General features: G+C 54.4%; 1 protein-coding gene and 1 long non-coding RNA gene across 2 annotated transcripts in view; one reads left to right on the top strand and one right to left on the bottom strand.

Moving 5' to 3' along the window:
• The window catches only part of SCHIP1 (schwannomin interacting protein 1), an 84,195-nt gene that overhangs the window by 6,154 nt on the left and 63,497 nt on the right, over positions 1-14,544 (bottom strand). The window lies entirely within an intron of this gene.
• LOC125330669 lies at positions 10,502-11,792 on the top strand. The gene is made up of 2 exons (XR_007205676.1): positions 10,502-10,705; positions 11,358-11,792. It is a non-coding gene; the product is annotated as an uncharacterized LOC125330669 (long non-coding RNA).

Genomic DNA, 14,544 nt, shown 5'->3' on the forward strand with positions numbered 1-14,544 from the left:
ATGAGCTCGGGAAGGGACAGGGAGGGATGAGTTTGGGAAGGGACAGGGAGGGATGAGCTCTGTAAGGGACAGGGAGGGATGAGCTCTGTAAGGGACAGGGAGGGATGAGCTCTGGCCAGGCCAGGGCACGGGAAGGGGACGTGTCCCACCAGCCCCACCACCACGCTCAGATGTTCAGCGTCTCCCAAGCATTCCACGCTTGGGTGAACCACAGAGCCCATCCCAGCCGGAATCTCCAATTGCATCTCTCTCCACATGGAATCATAGAATGGTTTGGGTTCAGAAGGACCTTAAAGATCATCTATCTGATTCCAACCCAAACTTGCTGACAGATACATCCCTATATATTCGCCAATACCTGTACCTATATCCACACACAGCCACCCCCATCAGCATCTTCCACCTCCCTGAGCAGCTTCCAATCCCACATAAATCCTGCCAGCGTGCCCAGGGATGGATTTTGATGGTGGTCATCAAATTATCCCTGGGTTTTAAGATGGATTTTTATATATAAATATATATATATTTATATTTATATAAATAGAAATATATTTCTATTTATGTATTTCTATTTGTAGAAATAGAAATAGATATAGAAATAGAAATAGAATGTATGGGGGGTTTAAAATAGCAATCAACACAATGATTTGAAATTAATCCCTGACCAGTAATTCTGTAATCAATGTACAGTCAATGCAAATCTCAGATCTAGATTCAAAATCCCCCCCAGAGTCTGTCACTAATGGATCACGTGCCACCCCTGACAACAAATTCAGGAAGTTATTGATGGAAGGAACACTTGGAAGGCCTCAAACATTTAATTACAAAATAACACTTAATCCCCAATCCAGAAAACACAGCAAAAAGAAACATTGCAGGCAGGGCTGGGCTGCTTCCATGGGGTTAATTCATGGAGTTGTGCTTCCCATATCCCACCTCAGGAAAAATAAAGCACCTTTTTGTACAAAGAAGTGTCACAAAATGCAAATTATTAACCTAAAATAACTAATGATTTAATTCCAGCTCCAGTGCTGATTACACACATTATTACCCTGCCCATTAAATTGTCAATCCCTTCCCTAAATACTTCATTTACAGCCTAACTCCTTTTATTTCAAATCCTTAAAATAATAAAAGAAACCCCACGACACCAAGCGGTACCGAGTTTCTGGGTTGAGCTCCAGGTCTCTGAAATTCTACCAGACCATTGCGTTTTTAGGTTTCAATAATCAATACCTCAAATACCTACATGGAGACGGATTTAGGATTAAAAATAGCCAGCCCTGCTGGGCACGGCAGAACAGGGGAAAAAAAAAAAGGAAAAATGAGGGAAAATAATTTTTAATGGATTGGAAGCAGAACAAGGGAGGTTGGTGCCAGCTCCTCGTGCTGCCCATCTCAGGATGCCCACGGCTGTGCCACTGCACCAATATTCCACCAAGCCCTGGAAATTTCCCCTTTCCCAGCTCAGATGATCCTCTCCCACATCCTCCCGTCTAAATTTGATTTTCCTTGTGCTCCAAGCGAAATCCAGCGCCCACAGCCCGTCCCCACCTCCTCCTGCCCAGCCTCCACTCCAGCTGGGACCTCTCCCTCCTCTGGCATCCCCACCTCCTCCGTGGGCACCAAAAGCTGCTCTTTTCCCATTAAAATACAGGCAGAACTGGACATTTTCCCTCCTTCCCGACGGATCTGTCTCTCCAGATCTGTTTTAATTCCGCTGTTTCCCACCAGGCCCCGCTGCTCCCAGGCTGACATCTGTACATTTAATCAATGTGCAATTTGTTTTCTCCACCAGGTCATTACTGAGGATTCTAAATAACTCCGCTCCCAGGACTGAGCTGGGAAGATCCCATTTTCCAAGGCAGGCCCAGGGTAACGACCATAAAGAAATCAAGAGTCCTATTTGTTATTATAAAATGGGGAGCAGTTACTGAGGAATAAAATACACCTGAGGGAACTGGGCTTTAGGCTTTGGATAAATTACCTGACAGCTGAAATCCGGAGCTGGGGATGGAAAAATATAAATGGAGAAGGGAAACAGCAAGGGGGGGGTTGACTATCAAATATTCTGGCTTGGTATAGAAGGAATAATGGACAAATCCTCAAAATGCAAAGGTAATTCCAAGGAAAGCATAACCCTGTGGTACTTAAATGTGTATTTTGGCACTGACTCAAAAAATAAAAGCATTTCTGCTCTGTGCAGAGTGAGGACAATTCGGTTCTCACAGTGATTTTAAACAAAAAAGCTGCTTTTGATTTTTAAGGGAAAACAGAACAATCCAGGGCGGATGTTTTCCTTCTTCCCCCTGACCTTCCCGCTCGGAAGGGCAGCAGCCACCTGTGCCGGAGCCCAGGAATGAGAACACAATGTCAGGTCTGGCTGTGGCTGCTCCAGGGAAAAGGCCAACATATCCCAGAATCCTGGAATGGGTTGGGCTGGAAGGGATCCCAAAGCTCATCCCATTTCCTGTCCACGGGCAGGGACACCTCCCACTGTCCCAGGCTGCTCCCAGCCCCAATGTCCAGCCTGGCCTTGGGCACTGCCAGGGATCCAGGGGCAGCCCCAGCTGCTCTGGGAAATTCCACCCCAACCCCTCCCAGGGAACAATTCCTTCCCAACATCCCATCCAGCCCTGCCCTCTGGCACTGGGAAGCCATTCCCTGTGTCCTGTCCCTCCATCCCTTGTCCCCAGTCCCTCTCCAGCTCTCCTGGAGCCCCTTTAGACCCTGCAAGGGGCTCTGAGCTCTCCCTGGAGTTTTCCCTTCTCCAGGTGAACACCCCCAGCTCTCCCAGCCTGGCTCCAGAGGGGCTCCAGCCTTGGAACAGCTGCATGGAATCCCTCTGGACTCTCTCCAGCACCTCCACATCCTCCTGCTGGGCCTCCAGCCCTGGTGCAGCTCTGCAGGAGGGGTCTCAGGAGAGGGGAGCAGAGAGGGAGAATCCCTCCCCACACATCCTCCAGCACCAAACACTGCAGGAGCACTGGGACACCCAGCAGGAGCACTGGGATACCTGGCCAGGAGCACTGGGATACCTGGCCTGGAGCACTGGGACACCTGGCCTGGAGCACTGGGACACCCAGCAGGAGCACTGGGACACCCGGCCAGGCCACCAGGGCTATTTTTGCCCAGCTCTGTCATTCCCAGCCCTGGACCAGGACTATATTTAAAGTCCCAGAGCCACAGGCAGTGCCTCGTTTTATCTCTGCCCAGCACAGGGGCTATTCTGGGATTTACACACAAATGAGAACCACAGAAAACGTGGTTTTATCTCCTTTTTTTTTTTTTCCCCACGGGATAAAAGCAACCCCAAGTCAAACTCGTGCGTTTTGAGCCACGTCACGAATTGCTTTAAAATCCCGGGGGTTTCCAGGTAGGACAATGCCTTTGGAAACTTCTCCTGGTATTCTGTTTATCACCAGGAGATAGGGAAACAAGGAGGGAGCTAGCTTTGCTGCCCTGTGCCAGCACTTCGAAAACCATGGAGTTTCCCTTGCTGCAGCCCCCGAATCCCACCGGCCTGGGCGGGATTTGGGCAGCATTCCCGCAGCATTCCCGCGGGTCCCGCCTGGTGGCACACAAAGGCCCCTTTCTGTCCCTTTTTGTCCCTTACCTTTTTATAGCTCCCCTCCCCGGGCGGCGGGGCTGCTTTCCTGATGACGTCACCCATTCCATCATCATCCCCCTCCCGGCTCATCTCCCTCGCTCCCGGCTCCTCAGGCGGCCGCTGGATCGCTCCCGATCCCGAAGGGACATCTCAGTCCTCGCCAGCCGCCACCATGGGATGAAGGGCTCGCTCCACAGGCGCTTTCCAGGCCGGGATGCTTTTCCAGCACCTCTCTGCTCCCGGCCGTCCAAGGAGCACCTTGGTTTTCCCAAATAAAGTCAGGGAGCCCCAGGCAGCGGAGGATCGGCGGGGCTGGGAAGCCGCGTCCTTCTGCAGCCACTGCCAGCGCCGGATAAAAATAACCCCGAGCCTGCACAAGGGCAGGAAAAATCCCGGTGTCTGGTGTCAAAATCCCGGCCTGGCAGCGCTGCCCGCCCGGAGCAAGGGGCTTTCTCCTGGGGCTTTTCCCCAGGGAAGGTATCCCGGTGAATTCCCAGCCATGGCTGGGGGTCCCGGTCCACCCATCACAGGAGGGGCAGCGATGGGAACCACGAGATGGAATTTTCGCTCCACGCAAACCCCACCAGCAAGGACCCCACGGAGCTCTTTCCTGGCTAAATCGGCTTTTGCAGGTGCAAAAAAAATCCTCAATTTCTTGGAATTAAATACCTGTGGGTGTGCAGAGGCTGGGGATCCCCAAAAACTCCAGCTCTGGCTCCTGGGGGGACTGGCAGCCCCCAAATCTGGAGCTTCCAGCTCCTGCCTCCAGCATTCCTGCCTGGAGATCCGGGCTTCCCAACGCCGCCACCGACCTCCTCCCACAAAAATCCCGCTCTGTCCTTGCCGAGATCCCATCCCAGTGGGAAAGGTTTGTCGGGATCAGCTGCAGGGAGAGGCAGAGCACAGCTCAGGGCAGGCATTCCCAAAAGGAATCCTTAGGAAAATGGAATTATGCCACAGTTTCTCCTCACAACCTGGCACAGCAGCAAGAAAAATCCTGATTTTTGGTGGAACACTACAGATAACTGATTTTAATTGCCCTACAACATTTAATGAGATATCCAAGCCATGACAACATCATTCCACCCCAAATGCAAAGTCCAGCTAAATTCCCAGCTCTAACAACACCCAAATGATGCATCCCAGCACAAATCTACTCCGAATTATCAGGGAAAAACCAGCAACAATAGATGTTCAATTCCACTCTTGTCCCTGGATTGTGCTTTGCAACTGTAATTCCCAAATGAAACAAAGTCATTCTCTGGATATTTCCTTATTTTCAGTTCCCCTCCGCCGCTGACTCATTGTGTCTTTTCCCGCTGTTGCTAAATCCACTTCCTCTCCCGGATGGGGATGGATCCTGACACAATAAATCCCAAATAAATAAATCATGGCACAGCCCCAGGGGAGCATGTGGTGGCCAGGAGCCCCGGGCCGGGGCTGAGCCTGGGATTTGTCACACGAGTCCCCTCCCGGTTTGTGACAACCCTGCATCACCCTGTCCTCATCCATCGGGGATGTCCCCACGTCCCCTCCCTGGCTGGGCTGTGGTGCCCACCCCTGCAAAGTGACACCAGAGCCACCCCCAAGGGGAGGAAGTGACACAACCCTGAAGCCAGAAATAGAAATAAATATATTCAACCCTCGTCACCCGCAGTTTTCAGGATGTTTTGTCCGCCATCCCAGCTCTCAGGCCAGCTCACCTCTGCCCTGCCCTCCTGGGAAGCGCCAGGACTCTGCACAAGGGCATTCCCAGAACTGATCCCAGTCTCCAGGGAAAACCCTGCATCCAGGAGCTATTCCAGGCCACGGGAGAAACCCCAGACCTGGCTGAGAAGCACCCCTGGAACCACGGCTGGGGGCACATTTGGTGCCCTCCTCAGTACCAGGACCTGCTCCCTTGGGATGGGCACCTCCGTGCTGGAAAAGGCCGATTTAAATGCGGGATATCCAAAGGGAAAGGGATTTGGGGATTCTCTCAGCGCAGGGACCAAACCCCTTGGTGTTCAGCTGCTTCCCCAGGGGCTGCCTGACCCACAGCCACCATTGCCCTCTGCCTGGAACATCCCCAAAAAGGGCTCCATGCTGGCATCAGTGCCCAAGGAATGCAGATCCCACTGCCCTCTCCATGGGCGCAGCTCCTGCAGCAGCCGCCGGCGATGCCAGAGGGGGAAGAGCCTGATTTCGTTTTTCCAGCACGAAGGGAAAGCTCAAAGCAGCAAAATCTGGAGCAGGTCAGCTGGGGGGTTCCTGGGATGGGATCACACGGAGCCAGCGCCGCCAGGAACGCCGGCATGGGCATGGAAGTGCTTAAATCATCCCTAAGTGAGGCGAGGAAATAGGGCACAGCCAGTTTGGGGTGCTCAGAGCACGCCCCGATGGCTCGAGGACAAGAAAGCAGCAAAATTCTCCTTTCCTGAGTGTAAAAGCATTGCTGGGGTCAGTGACATCCCCCCAGGGCTGGGGTGTGCTCCAGAGGGGAGGAATCCCCCCTTCCTGCTGGGATCAGCTCCCAAACACCACTGGATCCCAAGGGAGGAGAGGAAGCCCCTGAGTTCCCAGCAGAGATCAAGGAAAGCCCTCCAAGCTGCCCAAATTGTGTTCGTGGCCATGGAGCACCCAGGACAGAGGATGGAGGTAAATTCCAGGATTATGGAATCTCAAGTTGCCAGAACTACCAGGAGAGACTCTTTACAAGAGCACGGGGTGACAAGACAGGGGGAAATGGTTTTAAGCTGAAAGAGAGCAGGGATAGATGGGATACTGGGAATAAATTCCTCCCTGGGAGGGCGGTGGGGCCCTGGAATGGAATTCCCAGAGCAGCTGTGGCTGCCCCTGGATCCGTGGAAGCATCCAAGGCCAGGCTGGATGGGGCTTGGAGCAGCCTGGGACAGTGGGAAGTGTCCCTGCCCGTGGGGATGGGCTTTAAGGCCCCTTTCAATCCAAACTATTCTGGGATTCTGCGATTCCATTCCACAAAACCTTGATTTTATTGCAAATCTTGGAATAAACCTCTCCCACCCATTCCTTCTCAACACAAGGCACCTGTAAGTCTATAAAATTCCGGGATGAGCTGGCCCAAGGCCTCCTTCTGGTGATGCTTCCCTGAGCTTTAGCACACTCCAAGTGCTTTTCCACCACTTGGCAGAGCCTTTTTTTGGGATCTGTGTCCAAACAAGGCCCCAGAGCTCCCTGACAAAGGCTCTGTTCTATTGTCACTGCCGTGGATGTGGGGCAGTGGCACGGAGCTGTACCAGGCTGCAGCCTCTCTCCACGGGCAAGGGGCCAGGCCAGCAGCTCTCCAGCTTTTCCACACTGGATTTTCATGGAATCTGGGGTTTTCCCCAAGGCCTGTCCCTCGGGGTTATATTTTGCCACCAGAATTTGCACTCACTTTAAAGAAAAGGATGATGACAGCTGATTTCTGGACCCTCCAAACCCCTCCTGAGATCAAACCAAAGAAACCTCATAAAGTCTCCAATTCTTTTGGTTCTTTTTTTTTTTTTTTTTTTTTTTAAATGAGCACTCTGCATTTTAAGCCTGTGAATTTTATGGATTAATTCCATTATGCTTCAGTGGGATCCTGGGAGGGGTGAGGGGCACCCAGCCTTGCCCAGTCCATTCCTGGGGCTTCCAGCCTGATCCAGAGTGGCACCAGCACCTTCCCAACCCACAGGAACACCAGCACCTCCCTGCCACAGGGTTACCCAACAGATCCCTCTCAAAAACAGACAGACAAAGTCAATCCCAATAGCTGGACACATCTCACATCCCAGGAAAACCCACAGATCCAAGCAGGATCAACCACACCCCCTGCCCCACCTCAGAGAAAATTTCTAAGCCAATAAAATCTCTTTTCTCCTCAGATCTCTTTTCCTTCTTAATTTTCCTCGCACGTGTGGAGCCTGGAACCATCTCCAGAGCGACCCTGCTGCCAGCAGATAGCTCAGCTCGTGCCTGGTGCCAAAACACGGAGCCAAATCCCGTTCCCAGGGGCAACTGGGAGGCTCCTGCCTCAGGCACGGGCACTGGGTGCCCCTGCCTTCTCTGCTTTCAGTCGGGAATTTAAAAATCCACGATTCAGACACATCAGCTACTTGCACAGTGATGGCAAAAAACCATGGATAGAGCCAGGAGGAGGCTGAGGAGCCCAGCTCTGCTCCATGGACCCGCTGAAAATGCAGATTTACAAAGCAAACCGGAGGCCTGGCTGAGGCTGAGGGCCAGTAAAGCCCAGCTGAACCACGCAGCAGAATAAAACCTTTATTTCTGGGCTAAAGCCTGGATTTGCACGCTGGATTTTTATTCCATGTGGGCTCAGTAGCTCACGAAACATGGCTCAGTGGGCACCAGCCAAGGTTCTCTGGGTCAGACTGCAGGAGGAATTACAGAGCCCTGCATGAAATGTTCGATATAGGGAAATAAACTGGAATAAATAGGAAAAGAAACAAAACTAAGGGGAAAATCCATGACATGGATCAGCATCCAGCCTGATTCCAGGATGCATCTGTGGAAAAGACAACAGATGCTGGGACCTCTAGACCATGGAGGATCCGGCCTAAATTCAAGGAATTCACCAGACTCAGCCACATCTGAACCCCAGCAGAGCCCAGGGCCACCTGAATTTCCCAGCCCATTTCTGGGGGAATCAGGGATTTGAGGCAAGGAATGGCACACGACAGGAATTTCCTCCTCTTCCTCAGCACCTGCCCCATTCCCAGCTCCCTCCCTGCCACGGATTTGGTGGCCCAGCCGTGACCTGGGCACGTCAGAGTTTTTCTGCCAGAATCCTTCAAAACAAACCCCTTTTCAAGTTTTCCCAGGCGCTGGCTTGTTCCTCTCTTTGATTTATTTTTAGTTTCTTTAACAGCTCCAAAAAAGGGGTGTGAGGAGGGAGCAGAGCAGATTAAACACTGCCACCCCCTCCCGCGGGCAGCCACCAAAATCCCATCATTGCTGCCTTCCATTGCTGATCCCAAACCCCGGGACTGCCATCCACAAAAGGATTAAAGCTCGGCCTTCGGGTTAATGGGGTTGCGAGGGGGCTGGGGTTGCTCTTAATCTCTGCAGCGCCCTAGAAAGGTTTGGGAACAGATTTAAATTGAAAAGATGTTTCCCTGGATGGTTTTTTTTTCTTAGGATTTGCGTGGTTTCTGGCTGGTTTCCTTCTAATATTTATGGGTTTGGAGGGCACCGATCCATAAACAAGCAGGGGATGGAAGCAGGGAAAGGCAGCAGCGCTGTCGCAGTAACACCCAAGGATTTTAGGCCAGGCCTGTGCCGCAGCTCGGCATCATCATCACCATCACCATCATCATCATCACCATCATCATCCCACCCCCCGGAGCCGCTTCCAGCCGGGAGACAATGCCCAACCTTTAACCCGTGCGTTCCTGAGTATGCTGGGAAAACATCCGCTACTCCCAAACAATGGCACCATTTATCCCGGCTGTCCAGAGCAACAGGCTCGGAGCTGCCGGGAAATCAAAAGGCTGGGGCAAAAAAAGAAAAAATCCCCAGGATATTTTTTCCCGAAAGTGGAAATTCCCTTCCAGAATTGCTAGACTGAAAACATTCCGTGAAAAATCCTTTCAACTCTTCTCTCTGATTCATATCTTTTCCCTTCATGAGGTATTTTGCATCTGAGATATTCTGTTGGAAAGCACGGCTTGAAGTTGGAATTAAACACGGGAATGGAGGAAAAACAAGGATGGGGCGCTGGTCCAGACAAGGCCCTGCTTGCTGAGGGTCTGGCTCTGGGAATGTTTGGGAATGGGGGTTTTCCGAAACACCCTCACTGCACGTAGGCAAAGGCATTTCTCAGCATCGCCGTGCCAGAGGGACAGATGTTGGTGCATTTAATAATCCGCCGGTGCCATCGAGCCCCTAAATGAGCCATCGAGCCCCTAAAAGTGCCATCGAGCCCCTAAAAGCGCCACCGAGCCCCCAGTGAGCTGCTTCCCGTGCAGGTGCACCCACAGCACCCATCCTCTCTTGGGAGGGAAATGAAGCCACAACCCCAGCCCAGCCCAGCTCTCATTTTGGCCACTAAAATAATCGCGATGTTCCCCAAACACGGGGACCCCCGGGGGACGGGGGCGGCCGTGATGGATGCTCACAAACACCCCCATCCCCAGCTCCTGCGGAACCACGAGCAGACCGCAGCCGGTGAATCACCATCCTGCAGGCAGCTCTCGCACTCGTGAAATGTGGGAAGCGCAGGAAATGCTCTAAACCAGACATCCCTGTGCTGCGGCAGCTCCGGGAGCGCGATCCCGCGGCTCTCTCGCTTCCAGGGAGCGGTTTTATCCCGGCAGGAGAGCAGCGGGATGCAGGCAGAGGGATGCGGGCAGCGGGGCCCGGGCAGGCAGCGGGATGTGGGCAGCGCATCCCCGGCCCCGCTGCGCCTCCGAGCATCACATGGCGAGCACAAAAGCCCCGGGGCTGCTCTGGCTGCCTCGCCCCGGGGTGCTCGGTGCGATCCCCGGGGTGCTCGGTGCGAGCCCGAAGCGGCGGCCCCGCGCTGCCGCATCCCCCGGGGGTGCCACACACCGGGGCCGGCTCCGGCCGGGGCTGGCCCGGGGCTGCCCGGAGCTGCCCGGGGCTGGGCTCCAGGCCGCTCTCGCCCCTTACCTGGTAGGAGCAGTTTTCCTGGTGAACCATCTCGGTGCATCATCCGCCGCTGCCGCCCCGCCGGCAGCGCCCGCAGCCGCCGCGGCCCCGGCGGAGGAGAAGGAGGAGGATGGGGAGGAGGAGGAGGAGGATGGGGAGAAGGCAGGAGGAGGAGGCAGCCCGGGAAGATGGATGCGGCCGCGCTGCTCCGCCTGCGCAGCGGCGGCCCCGGGAGCTCGGGGGGGCCGGGCCGGGGCCGCCTCCGCCCGCTCCGCTCGGGGCTCCGGGCGGGGCCGCTGCGGCCGCGCTCCGCTCCAGGAGGGGGGGAAAAAAATCCCTCAAACCCCCACTGGACACGGGGAGGCTCCCCCGGCCCCGGCGATGCTGCGGCGGCCGCAGTTCCAGCCCCCCCGAGCCCCCCGGGACCGGCCCGGAGAGGGATGGAGCGCGGCCCCGAGGCACCCAAAACCAGCCGGCCCTGAGGTAACAGCTCCGGACACCTTCCTTGTGCCTGCTGCCTCGGAAACCCCGCGCGGGAACTGCTGGGAGAGGCTCTGCCCTACATTCCCGGTTATTTTTACCTCGTGCAGCCGGCAGGGAGGGAGCGGAGCTCTGCCCCAGCGCCCACCTGGCCCCGGCCCCACCCGGCCTGGCTTGGGGCAGGGAGAGCCAGAGGACACGGGGGAAAGGCCGAAAGTTGCGCCAGGGGAGGGAGGTTCAGGTTGGATTTCAGGCGAAATTCCTGCACTGAAGGATGGGTTAGGCATTGGAAGAGGCTGTGGTGGAGTCACATCCCTGGAAGGGTTCAAAAATCGAGTGGATGGGGCACTTGGGAATGTGCCCATCATTGGGGTTGGACTGGGTGATCTTGGGAGGCCTTTTCCAACCACAACATGAACCCAAACATCCCCTCATTTACAAGAGTCTGGCCCTGGCCATGGCTGGAGGGCGAGGACACACAAAATGTCATCTTCAATCCCTATTTTGTCTGGAAAGAAGCTCATCCAAGGGGCACGGTGGGGTCACAGCTCGGGCTCACACCATGTCCTGGGCACTCCCAGCCAGGCAGGAAACAGCAGAAATTCCATGCCTCCCCTCCTTTCCTTCAGCAAACAGGGATTTATCCTGTTCCTAGGCCCAGCTGTTCAAGGATTCACATGACTGAAATCCAGGAACACTTGCTCAGGGCAGCTCGGATTTGATTCCCCACACCAGATGTGCCTCTAGAAAAAAAAAAGGCCTTTGTGGGATCATCACCCTGCCCCAGCTTTCCCAGCTTCCCACCAGCACAGACAGGCTGGAGCAGCTGTGGGAGGATGGATGGAGAATCCCTGGAGTCGCTGTGCAGCTGGGGCACGGGTGGAGAGAGCCCTCAGACCCTCCTCCCCAGTGCTCTCTCTCCCCTGCAGCAGCAGAGCTTGAAAAAAAAAAAAGATACTCCACTTAAAAAGAAAAAATTAATATATTCTGCATAAATTTTTAAGAGAGGGTGAAGTCATCCTTGGTTTTTCCTGGCGCTGCAGAGAATCCCATTCAAGCAGACATCAAAATAAAAATTCATCAAAATAAACCAGCCCCGCTCCGCAATTTACTGCGTAACCTTGGCTTTGTTTGGAGGAGGATCTGTGGCAGGCTAAAAGCAGCTCCCTGCATTACACAAACTCAAATTCCATTTACTCTCAGGAAAACTCCCCAAATTCCCTCCCTCTTCCCACAGGCTGCAAAGCCACCATTCCAGTGGTGCCTCAGAGCTTGGTGCCAGCCTCCCCACTCCCAGGGCTGGGCTGGCACAGGGGCATCCCCCTAGGAATCAACAGCTTTTCCCTTTGGAAAAATGATCCCAGAGAGAGCCACGGTCACCTGCTGCAGGAGAGCCACCTGTTCCCAGCCAGGCTCTTCCCCCCAGGACATGGAGCCAGCCGTGGAGGTGGAAAAGGCCAGGAATTACCCTCGACCTCTGGATTTGCTCCTCTGCTCTGGCTCCATTTGCATTCCCCGGCAGGAGCGAGATGGGCAGGCAGGTAATGATTAAAGCACAGGGGGATTAAACCGAGGGAAAGGCTCCTGGCAGTTTTCCAGGTGGGTCAACAGGAAACGATGCTCCAGGGTGAAGGATGAGCACAGGCTGCTGCTTTCCATGGAGCCACAACCCAGTGGGAAGCTCCAGGAAAACCTCTTGGACCCCCAACAGCCCCTTCTCAGCTGGGAAAAGAAACCCAGGGAATACCTGCCCTGCCTGCTTTGCATTTCTTAACGAGGCACCCCCTAATTGAGGGTGTCTGGTACCACCTGGGAGATGATCCAGACAAGTTTTCCCGAAGTTTTCCCCAAGACCAGCTCTGGACTAGGAATGTGTGGCTCAGAAGTCCCAGGAGAACATCTCCAGAGGGTCTGACACAACACTGGAGTGAAACCCTTCCCTTCAAACCCCTCCAGGGCTCGTCCAGAGGGATTGGGAAGGTGCTGTTCCGGGCAGGGCCTGTCCTGGAGGTGGGGTGGGCACCAGGAATGAGCCAGGCCTGATTCCTGGATGTCCCCAGGGCCTCAGGACACCGGGAATTCCATCCCACGGCACAGGCAGCACATCCCTACCCACGGACACGCAGAGACAGAAAGCTCAGCTTTACCAGGCGCTCAAATTCTTCCACTGAAACAATGGAATTTCCTTAATTATCCCTCTACAGAAGGAGGAAACACCTGGTGTCTCCAGTTCTGGGGGGAAACATAGAATTTCTGCTTCTGTGCTCACATTTTTAGGTATTTTTTCCCTTTCTTAAGCTCACAGGAGGCCCCTGGCACATCGCAAGCCTTGTCCCTCTCCAGCAGCCTGAGGTGGCAAAGGCAGGCAGGAAATTCCCAGGCTTTCTGCTCTCCCTGGCTGCCGCAGCTCCAAGGAAATCATTAACAGGGCGGAGGGAGGAGCACCGGGAGGTTATCGGCTCTCCCATCCTCATTCCCGCTGGGGAAAACGCTCCTTCAAAGGAATAACGCTGGGCAGGGAAGCCGATCCCTCCCATTCCCAGCGCCTGGAACCGAGGGCAGCCGTGGGAGGGAGGGAAGGAAGGGAAGGATCCCGGGTTATTATTCACGTCCAGCCCTTTTCCCGACGCGTTTGGCATTTCCCTCTGTCCCACACATTTATTTTTCCACACCCGTGTCGTGCTCTGCGCCTGATCCCCCCCAGCTGCAAGGGCATCATCCCAAAGCTTGGGAACGGGGAGGGGGAAAAGCAGGAGCAGCAGCAGCAGCAAGGCAGCCCAGACGTGGAATTCCTGCTGGAAACACCAGGAATGCTTTCCTGCCCACAGGCATTCCCAGAGGGGCCTTATCAGGTGGGAAGGTTTATTTTCCAGGCTGGTGTCGGCCAACCCACTCGGCTGATACAAAAGCCAGGCTCAATTAATGTTTGGGGTTTGTTTTTTTTTAATTCCAAAATAAACACGCAGCCGGAGCTTGGAGCAGGTGAAAATCAGGGAGGAGATGAAGACCTGGGAATGTGTTTTGTCCCAGTTTTCAGAGAATTGCAGGATCGTGGAATGGGTTGGGTTGGAAGGAATTTAAAGCTCACCCAGTTCCACCCCCTGCCATGGGCAGGGACACCTTCCACTGTCCCAGGCTGCTCCAAACCCTGTCCAAGATGGCCTTGAACACTGCCAGGGATCCAGGGGCATCCTCGGGGAACTCCATTCCAGGGCCTCAGCACCCTCCCAGCCAGGAATTCCTGCCCAATCTCCCATCCATCCCTGCCCTCTGGCACTGGGAAGCCATTCCCTGGGTCCTGTCCCTCCATGCCTTGTCCCCAGTCCCTCTCCAGCTCTCCTGGAGCCCCTTTAGGCCCTGCAAGGGGCTCTGAGCTCTCCCTGGAGCCTTCTCCTCTCCAGCTGAGCACCCCCAGCTCTCTCAGCCTGGCTCCAGCTCTGGAGCAGCTCCATGGAATCCTCTGGGATGATGATCCTCAGGGAGAACATCCATCAGAGGCAGAGACAGGGAACAAGCCCCAATCCAGCCCCCCCAGCACGCCAGGAGGGTCCTGCTGGGCTCCCAAAGGCTTCCCAAGCACAGCAAGCTTGTTTGGAAGCAGGAATTATATCCAGCATCCCGGGATTTCAGCTCGATTTGCTGATGATTTCCTGGGAGTGAGGGATTTAGCTCCTCTTTAAGCCCAGCTAAAGCTTTCCCTAGCTTTAAATCCAGCAAGAAAAATAAAGAAAAAAGTGATTATTTTTAATCAGTTAATACTCGACATCTGCTTGGAAAGGAGAGTGTTTGGATTACATCCATGGATAATGCTCTGCACTATTCCTTCTTTATTTAAGGAAGAG

Source organism: Corvus hawaiiensis, chromosome 10 (genome assembly GCF_020740725.1).
Source record: "Corvus hawaiiensis isolate bCorHaw1 chromosome 10, bCorHaw1.pri.cur, whole genome shotgun sequence".
NCBI classification, from domain to species: Eukaryota; Metazoa; Chordata; class Aves; order Passeriformes; family Corvidae; genus Corvus; species Corvus hawaiiensis.